Below are 11,138 nucleotides of genomic sequence, written 5' to 3'. Positions count from 1 at the left end.
CAAAAAGTGAGATGAGAAAACCAGTTATATACCTTAAGGAAAGATGAATCAATGTCAGTCTTATCAAAGCATGGATATACATTTTTAAAAATTTGATTCAATTCTTTAGATTAAATTACCAAAAATTTGGCATACCAAAATTATGGGTTAGACATTTTTTGACCAAGAAAAATTCTCTTTGAAATTATACCTTTGTAAATATATGTGCGCGCTTGAGAGAGAGAGAGAAAGAAAGGAAAGAGAGAGAAAAAAACAGGGGGATCGAACTGTAAAAAAGAGAGACAGGTGACTGTTAGTGGTGAAAGAAAGAATGTTAATATGGCAAATTTATTATGCATTACATTTTGCCTACTCCCCAAATATTGTAATGTCTTAATTTTCAATTCAGGGAAAAAAAATTTACTAACACCAACCACATGCACAAAGAAATTAAGCTAGGTAAATGCTGATGAATAAAATGACCCACTGGATTTTGAAGTAAAGGGGCTCAGCCAGGTAGTGCTCATTCCCTCTTATACCACAATCCTCAGGAACTTTCTATACCCCTTGAATCTCCAGTCCTTTGAGAAAACCAACTTTTTCCCCTCCCACGATTCTGTGGGACTATCTTGTCTCTCTTTGCCCAGGTCAAATTCTATGGTTGATCATTATAATCATTCTCCCTTACTTCTCTCACTCCATGCCACTTGCTTGGAAAAAAAAAAAAAATCACACCATGTAAACACTTTTTCTGAACCTCTGTTAGTGCAGCTTTTTGGAATGCTGCAAAATACATTTTTTTAAATTTATTTTTAGTTTTTTTTTTATTTTCTTGACAGGGAAAAAATGTTTTTTAATTACACACTCAATCCATTTAGGTGCAATACTTTTCTTCATTTTTCAGTGAAAGAAGTTAGAAATTAACTTTAAAAAAACAATCAGCAAATGGCAAACAAATTTCCTTGAAAGTCACAGTCACATATAGAGTGCATCCTAGAAAAGAGGAGGGGCAGGACAGGTTCCACCCACTTTCATGAGTTTCATCAAGTACTAGACCTACTCAAGGGTGGAGAGAAAGGCAACTTTCAAAAAGGAGTGTGTTATTAAATGAGGCATTTACTATACTCCTTCCTAAGAGCACCAGGTGGCGGACAAGTGTTCTAAACTAGATCTAGGAAGTGGAATATAGAGTCAGTCCATCCTCCTTCCCTTAAAGGCTGTCCAATGGTTACTGAATTTTAAAAACATGACTAAATAAAAACAAAACCCATACACACTCCCCCCCCCAAAAAAAGAAAACAAGAACAAAAAGAACAAAAACAAAAACAAAACCCCTAAATGTCCCAGATTATTCTCCAGAGTGGAGGGAGCCCCAGGAGCAGCTTCAACAACCCAAATTAGTCTGTTACAGAGTCATCACAAGCATGCCTTGCTTTTAAACAAAAAAAAAAAAAAAAAAAATTTTTTTTTTGAAACAACAAAACAAAAACTAGTACTAACCCCTCTTCTGACAATACACAGTTACTCAAATTAACTAGTACTGAGGAGGGGAAGGGACCCATACCTATGGGCCTTGTCTCACACGAGTGCATGTGGGTAGGTGCAGGGCATTTGTCATTATTGCAAAATCGAATTTTAATTTTTAATCTTTAGTTTGATTTAACATCGCTTTCGGTACCATGCTGACACCAGCTGTGTGGAAAGGGCTCTGGAGATGTTCATGGCAGCACACGCCTGTGGGTCTTCTTCGGTTCTGGAGTCTCCAGGGCAGCCAATATTGCTTCGTCAAATACATTCTTTAGGCCTTGCTGTGTGAGTGCAGAACACTCCACATACTTGACCGCCTTCAGGTCACGGGCCAGCTTTTCAGCAGTCTCTGTAGTGACAGGCTCCTGTTTGTTCTTGGCAAGTTTCTCAATCGCATAGGGGTCATCTCGGAGATCAATTTGGGTCCCAACAAGCAAGAAAGGAGTCTTTGGACAGTGGTGAGTTATCTCAGGCACCCATTTCTCCTTCACACTTTCAAATGAGGATGGAGACACCACTGAAAGACTAGAAATACATCTGTTTGTGGATTACTCAGCGATCGTAATCTGTCATAATCATCTTTCCCTGCAGTATCGAAAAGTCCAAGAGTATGTAGCTCTCCACTAATCTTAACTGTGACTGCACAGTTGTCAAAAACAGTCGGTACATACTCCGATGGAAAATATTTGTTGTGTAGGATATCAGGAGACAAGTTTTACCAACGGCACCGTTGCCCACAACAGCACACCTAATTGTCTGCATTGCTGAAACAGTTTTGTATCCACTTTAAATATTTCAAATTCAGTGATGACCTCAGCTTCTCCGCCGGGGCGATGGCAGCCTGAAAAATACATTTTAAATTCGAAATCTGGAAACTGGAGTGTGTCTTTATGTGTCCAGACATCTTAACTATATTTTTTATTCCATTATTTTTCCTAGTTGTCTTAGATAACTATTTTCATTCTTCTTTTCTCCTCCAGTGATTTATACCAACTTCTCTGTCTTTTGTCTAAATTGGTAAACATACTTTTATTAAGGAAATTGAAGCACTTGAAAGAGAATTTTTCCAGATTCTTCTGCATATCAGCATATCTCCTACCTCCTAACTCATATAATCTCTTTTACTGCTTGTTATTATATATGAACCATTCATGATCCTCTTTATAGTTAATGTCCTAACTCAGGCATTAATTTGCTTCCCTTTTTGCCTACTCCAGCATATAGCTTCAGCAATGTCCCATATTTCTAACACAGCCTGTTTTTATTTCTATCAAATCATTTACACTGCTATAAAATAAAATATTATTCTTCCAAAGTAAAAGAGGAGAAGGAAGAGGAGGAAAGTGGTGGAGGGGGAAGAAAAGGAGGAAGAAGAATTTCCTAACCCCCACCTGTCACATTTTGCTTCCCTCCCTTCAAATAGCACTTCTCAAATGAATAAACTATATACATTGTCTCTAATCTTTTCTAGTATCTCTTTAAAGACTTTTTCATCACAAAGCAATCTAACTCGCTTTTGTCAAGTTTACCAATCTAACTTGCTTTTGTCATGATACCTATGTTGCTATTTCCAAAGGCCACTTCTCAATTCTCAGTATATCTAACCTAATAGCAATAGTCTTCAGAGTTAGTCACACACTCCTTAATAAATTTAATCACTAGGATAACACATATTATTTTGTCTCCTATTTCCATGGCTGCCTCCTCAATGTCTGCCTTATGGGTCATTCCTCTTCTTCTAGATACCTTAAGTTTAGAGTATCCTATGACTTCATGATGTTTTTTTTTTTTTTCTTAGCTATGTACACTCAGACCATACATCAGGTGACTGATATGCACTTAACACCTGAAACACGTTTTTACAGAACTTCCAAATTTGTATCTTCAGCACAAATCTTTCTCCCTAACTCAACACATACACTCAACTTCTTACCTGAATTCTCTTATGTATCAAATAATTGCTTGCCTTTCTTCCTTCCTCTTTCTTTTTCTTTCTTTCTTTCTTTCTTTTTCTTTCTTTTGAGTTAAAGAGAAAGAGGGAGAGAGTTCAAGTGAGCAAGAAACAGAGATAGAGGGAAAATCCCATCAGGGGCAGAGAGAGAGAGAGAGAGAGAGAGAGAGAGAAGTGGGGCTCATCAGGGGCTCATGTTTTACCCAAAGCTAGGCTTGTGCTTACCCAGGGCATGAGCTCAAGAACTGTGAGATCATGACCTGAGCTGAAGTTAGATTCTTAACAGCTGAACCATCCAGGCACCCAAATAATTGCTTTTCTAATTTAACATGTCCAAGATAGAGCTCTGATCTTCTGTGCCAAATCTTTTACAGTCATAGACTTTCCTATTCCATTTGATGGCCATTCTGTTTTTCAAGTTGGAACTCTCCTTGAATCTTTTCTTACCTATTTAATTCATTTCTTAAAACCCAGAATTTAGCCACTTCCTACTATGTCCCCTGCTACCTTGTCAGTGTTTGTCATTTTAATCCCTCAGGTATACAATCACAGTTGTCTTCTACTTCCATCTTTGCCAAATTCCGGAAATCAGTTCTCAATGAAATATTGAGAGTGGTCCTTTTAAAAATCTAAGTCTAATGGCATTCATGCCTGCATCTAGAATCCTCCTCAAACTCCTTATTTTATTCAGAGTAAAAGCACACTTATAGTCATCTAAAAAGGCCATCCTGATCCTAAAACAAGATCCTTTTCTTATCTTATCTCCTATTATTTCCCCCTCATACTTGCTCCAAGCCTACTGGCCTCTTACTCTTCAACTATGCTTGGTAAACTCCTATTGTGAGCCTTTATACCACCTATTTCTTCTACTTGGGATAACCTTCACCTAGGCATCTGCATAGATATCTTTCTGACTACCTTCATGATTTTGTTCAATGTCACTTACTCAAAGCAGAGCACCCTAACTTCTGCCTTGCGCCTGACCCTTACAATCTTGTCCAGTTTACCCAGTCCATGATCCAGAAGCACTTTCCATGACAGTATAATGTATATAATGTACTTATTATCTCTATAGATTGTGCTCTTTCTCCTTCCCCTAGATTAAAAGATTGGCAGGGATCTGCCATATTTATTCTGATAGTTTATATGTCCCATTCATTTAAAATGGTGCCCAGCATAGTAAGATTCAACTTTTGCTAACAACAAACAAAACTGATTCCCAACTGTTATATGTGATGCACTCTTTCTCTCTCAACTCTTAGGGTTGTCCGTTTATCCTTAATATACTGAAGTTTCATTACAATGCCTACATGCTTGTTTTTGCTGGAATTTGTTTGCACGTATTATTGTATTAGTGTTGTTGTAGATGTTGTTTTAAGTAGTATCGAATTCTGAAGACTCATCACATTTATTATGTAAAACTTGAGACCTTTATTTCTTTACAGGTTTCTTGTCATCCATACTCACTATTTGTACTTTTAAAACTCTAATTAAAAGTAATTTGAAGCTTTTGGGTTGACACTATTGCTCTAAACTCTTTTCATATTTTCCTTACTTGTTTCCTTTGGACTATACCATGATCTAGTTTAACATGATTTTGTTAACTGTGTTGTCTTTACACTTGATCTTAATGATTTGTTGCTGCTTTGGTCATTTTAATATTTATTATTCAATTTCCAAGATTTCTTACTTTTCCTGTTTTATAACAAATTTTCATTTTACACAGTCTCCTATCTTTACAGTGCTTGGTTCCATTTTGAATTTATGAATTTTAAATATATGAGTTTTATAATTTTCTTTGTAAGTATAATTCTGTTTATCACTTTTTGCAGGTGTTACATATTCTGTATGTTTATATCTAGAATTAGAACTTCCTTGCATGAACTTAATTATGAGTTGGCTTTCTATCTTTGGGGGGTGGGAGGAATTTCCCCTGCACCAGTTCTGGATTGTATGTGCTTCCTTCCCAGGAATCAAATAGGGCTAAATTAAATATCTAGTATGAACACATATATTTAGTATTACCTTAAGGAACAGAGTTTCGGTTTCCTTATCTTTACAACAGAAATGTGTACGTACCGATTGTGAAAATGCATTTAAATGATTTAAATAAGAAAATATATGAACTTTCATATATATTAAGTGATTGATATATGATTAATAAGTATTATTAGCAAACTGTGAAATTCTTGAGAACATATTTTGAATCTTGTTTCTTTTTATTCTCAGTAACTACCATAGTAATTGTCATACCATAGGTAGAGTACCTACTTGTGGAGTGAATAAAGGATGGAAAGGAGGAAAAGTTGTTTGTTAGTTTGTTTTGGCATTTATTTAGAAGGAGCGTTAGTCTTTTTAACTTCTTTGATTGTGACGTTTTTTTCTGCTGTGTCTAAAGGATACTTAAATATCACAGTTGAGAGTACTGGTCATTGGTTGTCAACCAATGTATTGGTATTAGAGTCATGAGAGAAGACAAAAACAATGTGAAAACCTGGTCCTCAACTACAGAGTTTTTGATTTAGTTGTTTTTAGGTGCATCTAGTTCATTACATGTAATTCCAGTGGGCAAATGTTTTTAAAACAATAGTAAAAATATAGGGTTAAAAATTAAAACAAGATGGGGTCCTTGGGTGGCTCAGTTAAGCATCCAACTTCAGCTCATATCAGGTCATGATACGGTTTGTGGGTTTGAGCCCTGTATCGGGCTCAGAGGCTAGAGACTGCTTCGGATTCTGTGTCTCCCTCTTTCTCTGCTGCTTCCCCACTCACGCTTTGTCTCTCTCTCTCTCTCAAAAATAAGTGAACATTTAAAAAAATTAAAAACAATTAAAACAAGAAAAATACAAAGTCTATATATTGATCCTTAATACACATAGCCAACATTTATCTCTGGTTATTTCACAGATACATCAGCATAATTTGAACAATATTTAATAGACAATAGAGCTTGAATTAGATTTTATGTACAATAACAATATGGCAAATACACAGCAAAATGTTAAAATAAGATGATAAAATAAGCAATGGTGCTGTTAATTATGTTTCAGATTTAGCTGGGAAAAATTGTTCTGAAGATAATGTTTAAACCAGCCTATAGTTTATTCTAAAAATTATATACACCTGCATTCAACATTTTGATCATTTTAATCATTTTAATTAATTTAAAAAATAAACCTAATTTCACTTATTTATTGTTTTTTACTTGCAACTTTGTTGTTGTTGTTGGACAACTGATGTACTCTAGGCGCTGTATTATGTACTGGTGGCACATAATAGAGACTGATACTTCTCACCTACACTTACATACTAAAAGTAATAATAAACGGTCCACACAATTATAATCAGTGTTACTAATTTTGGGGTGTAAGTTTCAGTAATGTTTTATCAGATGTCAATTCTGATTAGTATTTGAAAGACACCATAATAAAAGATATAATTACTTGAAAGAAGAGAAATGATGAAAAATTAATTTTCCTTTAATAATAAAAACATCTTATTTAGCATATGAAATTAAGAGAATAAAGTGGGTTCATCGTTTATGTCCAACACAGTACATAATTATATATTGTTTTTATGATAGAATAAATTTTTTACAACTCAGAAAAAGAGAGCTCTGTGAGACTAATGACAGCTTCTAGCCATCTAGACTATATTTTTTATTCCATTAATTGTCCAATGACGTATTTGTATCTTAAACCTGGAGCCAAAAAACCCAACTTATTTTGACATCTTGACAGCATTCTCAAAGCATTAAAAAAAAAAAAAAAGTGATATTTGTAGCAAAATAAACCTGTGAAGTTAGGGGTAATTCTATTTTAATCTAGTTGTATATTCAATGTAATAGATTCCTCTAACGCCTATGGACTCAAACAGCTATTAGGACCACCTTGAATATGGTTCCACATTATTACAAGTTTTTAAGAAATGGTCTCATGTCATGGACTTGGGTGCTGGGATAGAAGAATTCTAAAAATAACCCTCAATGGCCCTTTCCTTGTATCATCGCTCCTTTGTGGACAGAATTTATGAATATGACTAGATGTTACTCCATGATTATGTTACATTACCTGGCACAAGTAATTTTGCAAATGTAATAAACATTGTTAATCAGTTAACCTTAAAATAGTGAGATTATTTTGGTCAGCCTCATCAAATGACAAAGCTCTTTAAAAACAGTTTCTTTTGTTTAGTTAACAATGAAAAGGAGAGAGATTGTAGGTATGAGAAGGGCGCTTCCCTGCTGCCTTTGCAGGTGCAGAGGGCCTTGGGAGAAGGAACACAGGCCAGCCTCTAGGAGTGGAGAATGGCCTCCCGGCAGAGAGCTGACAAAACAAAACAAAACAAAACAAAACAAAACAAAACAAAACAAAACAAAACAAAACGGTACCCCAGATTTATAGCCACAAACAACTGGATTCTGTTGACAATCTAGGTAAGTGTGGAAGCAGATTCTTCTCCTGAGACTCTAAGCAAGCACCTGGAACTGCCAATTCACTGATTTCAGACTGTGAGAACATAAGAGAACTCAGTCCAGCTGATCCAATCCTGACCTAGTTATAAGACCAATAAATGGGTATTGCTTTAATCCTTTGAGTTTGTGATAATAGAAAACTGATACAGGTATGAATCCAGCTTCTGCCACTTCTTAGGTGTACAAATAGGGTAACTTAAGGAGTTATTATGGGGATATTATGGGGGATACAGAGAAGGGAAAATACGGTTGAAATGCATAGCATAATGGAACATAACAATAAAAAAAATGAGCTAAGAAGAAAAATATAGACCTTTACTTTAAATGAATCATGTATTATACACAAGAAGAAAATCTTAAACTAAGCGTTAAAATGGTTTTAATGCTAAACATTTCCTATTCTATCGTTAAACTAGTATGTATTGAATTAAACTGATAGTTTATAGTGCTAATCACAACTGCTTCTAAATCCCAGAAGAGCCCCTTATATAGAAAGTGTACACAATAAGAATACAAATACCAACGTAAAAAAGCAACAGAAAGAAACACAACAACGCATATGCCAACATGGAGAACTTCGTATGTATGAATTCATGCCATTCTCATCGTCCATTTATTTGCGCTTTTTGTGTACTAACCCCTAATAGCTTCATGTAGTGTTAAGAGACAAAGTGGGGCATGTTAAAAATTCTTTTAGTTGTGCATTTATGAATTTGAATAAAGAACGCATCAAACCATGAGAAGCTAGGAATGATCCAGCAAGTGGAGCCAGGCAGGGGGAGAAAAGGCGGAAGCAAAGCAAGGGCCTCATTGATTGGCTATAGCCTAGATAGAGGCTTGTGATTGGTTGTCCTTAGGTTTCGCTCTGGTAACTTTGAAGCTTTTGCGGTTTCGATTTGGTTTGTTTACCTCAGCCGCCGGGTGTTAGAGCTACGTCAGGCTAATGGTCTTGTTTTATGACGAGTTAGTACTCGTAGGCGTGTTTTAAACTGAAACGGAGGAGCAGAGAGGTTTCATAACTTGCAGAAGACTGCACAGAGGTGAGTTTTGAGCTGATGTCCCTGTGGTTAACCTTTCTTAGTCTTCATGTCATCGTAAATTGGGTCTTGGGAACATTTTTCCACGGATGCGAGAGAACTATTGTATCAGAATTGAGTTAAACTGCTGTAGGACACCCAGCTGGGGTTGCAGAACTGCTTGGTTTGAGAAAAATCTCCGCACTTTTGGTGACCAGAGCACGGAAGTGGTGAGCGTGGTAGTGGAGGAGGGACACAGAAGGGTATTTTTCCTCTGTGATATGTTTAACATTTACCATAGCGCCTCGCAAAATGTTGGTGCGTTTTAAGTGCCTATAAGTCATTGAAAGAATTTTAAGATAGGAAGCAGGTGACAAAATAATTATTGTAAAACAAATGTTGATATAATGACAGACACTTGACAAAACCTAAGTTGTGTGTGTATACACACATTTTGATGTCAAACCTGACACAGCTTATCCATTAAAATTATTATTTAAATACAGGAACACATAAAGCAAACGATAATAAAATAGTTACATATCTATCTTAGAGACCCAGTTTGGCTTTATTTTCACAACTACTATAAACGAATATTGCATGAGCCATTTTTTCAATATTAACTTTTAAGACATGGGGAAATGCTAATAAAATCATTTTCAAGACACAGTCCCTGACAGTTTGTAACAGCAGTGCCTATTCTAACTTGAGAAAGAACACCCCGAAATGTTTTGGGTGGCTGGATCATGCACATTTGCAAATGTGGCATCACACAGCTCAACTAAATAAATTTCTGATCCTATGTTAAATCTTGAATTGTATTATATTACATGATAGTAATAGATTTTGCTATTAACTTAGCTTTTCTTATTATAACATCTCAAGATAAAATATTTGTGTTTTAGTAGTTTTGCTGTATTTTGTCAAATGCTATTAATATGGAAATACGTTTTAGACAAAATATCTGATAAGCCACTTATTTGAAATTTTTTCTCTTATAAAGCATTGTGCTTTCCAGCTTTGTGATTATGTACTCAGCATGTTTCATAAATGAATTTTGGTGTACATTTATGCCAAGTACAGAAGTTCTTCCAAAGCACTTTTTGGAAGTAGTTTGGAAATCTCTTCATTGTTTCCAGTTGCTAAGCAGCACCCCCTCTTTGCCTGTTGCCATGGTTCCTCATGAATCAGAGATGACACAAAGCCATCTGTTTCAACCAGCACCCCTCCTTTCTCTAAAGTATGACCTGCTCTAGTCATCCAGAGGCAAGATGGAGTAAGTTAAATGTGACTTAGGTAGTCTTAGGTAGTTGTGAGAGTAAAACTTCTATAAGGTATTTTTTTTTCTTTTTTTGTTTGAAAAGTAATCATTCCCTAAAAGAAGATAAAATCACTATGCTGCCAAAATGCTACATTTACAATAGACTGAAAGTACAATCTGAAATAATAAAGAAGAAACAAACAGTAAAACAAAACCAAACAAAATAGCTTCAGGTATTTTAAACTATTGGTTTTATTTCCTTTAATTTACTGTGGTGCTTACTATCTGTAAATGTACTTCCTAAAATAACGTTTAAAAGAAATGTTTGGAATATGTAACTAGAGCAGCCAACTTGTTTAATCCCATGGAATCTTTGAAATAGAAGTGAACAAATTGTCACTAGGATTATCCTGAATAAAAATTGGAATTTGTCTTTGTTTTTATTTTCCCAAAGCAAAACTAATACTATTTCTAGGACTCCTAACTGGATGGTTTCAGAATGTGCCTGGAGATACGGCTACATTGAGCTTGAAAGTTTTACCAAATATCCTTTATAGATACATAAACATTTATAAAGAGAGTGCTAGTCTCAATAATTTGTTCAGAGTCTGTGAAACTAAAAACAGAAAGTAAACTTTCACTTATTTGGGATGTTAATAGTTTTGGAGTTTACCAGAGTATTTTTTAGCACAGTAAATGTGAACAGTGCCCTTTATTCATAATATTCTATTACATGTTGCCATAACGTACCTTTGTTTTTCATCTCTGTGCTGTTGCCTCTCATTTTGAAATCATTTCACAATCCCAGTTTTAAAAACAAACTATTAAATAAGCGAGTTCTGGTGATTCACCTTCGTATACCTCTCTTCTAACCGCTTGGCAAAATGTGTCGGAAACTCCACGGACTTGCTTTTGGGGCCACATCTGAAA

The 11,138-nt window shown here is 35.4% G+C and overlaps 1 pseudogene; it reads right to left on the bottom strand.

The window, feature by feature from the left end:
* Nucleotides 1–1,500: 1,500 nt before the first annotated feature.
* On the bottom strand, nt 1,501–2,283 carry LOC125935179 (cell division control protein 42 homolog; annotated as a pseudogene).
* Nucleotides 2,284–11,138: the final 8,855 nt, after the last annotated feature.

This window comes from Panthera uncia, assembly GCF_023721935.1.
Source record: "Panthera uncia isolate 11264 chromosome A1 unlocalized genomic scaffold, Puncia_PCG_1.0 HiC_scaffold_17, whole genome shotgun sequence".
NCBI lineage: Eukaryota > Metazoa > Chordata > Mammalia > Carnivora > Felidae > Panthera > Panthera uncia.
This window is presented reverse-complemented; position numbering and strand designations above follow the sequence as displayed.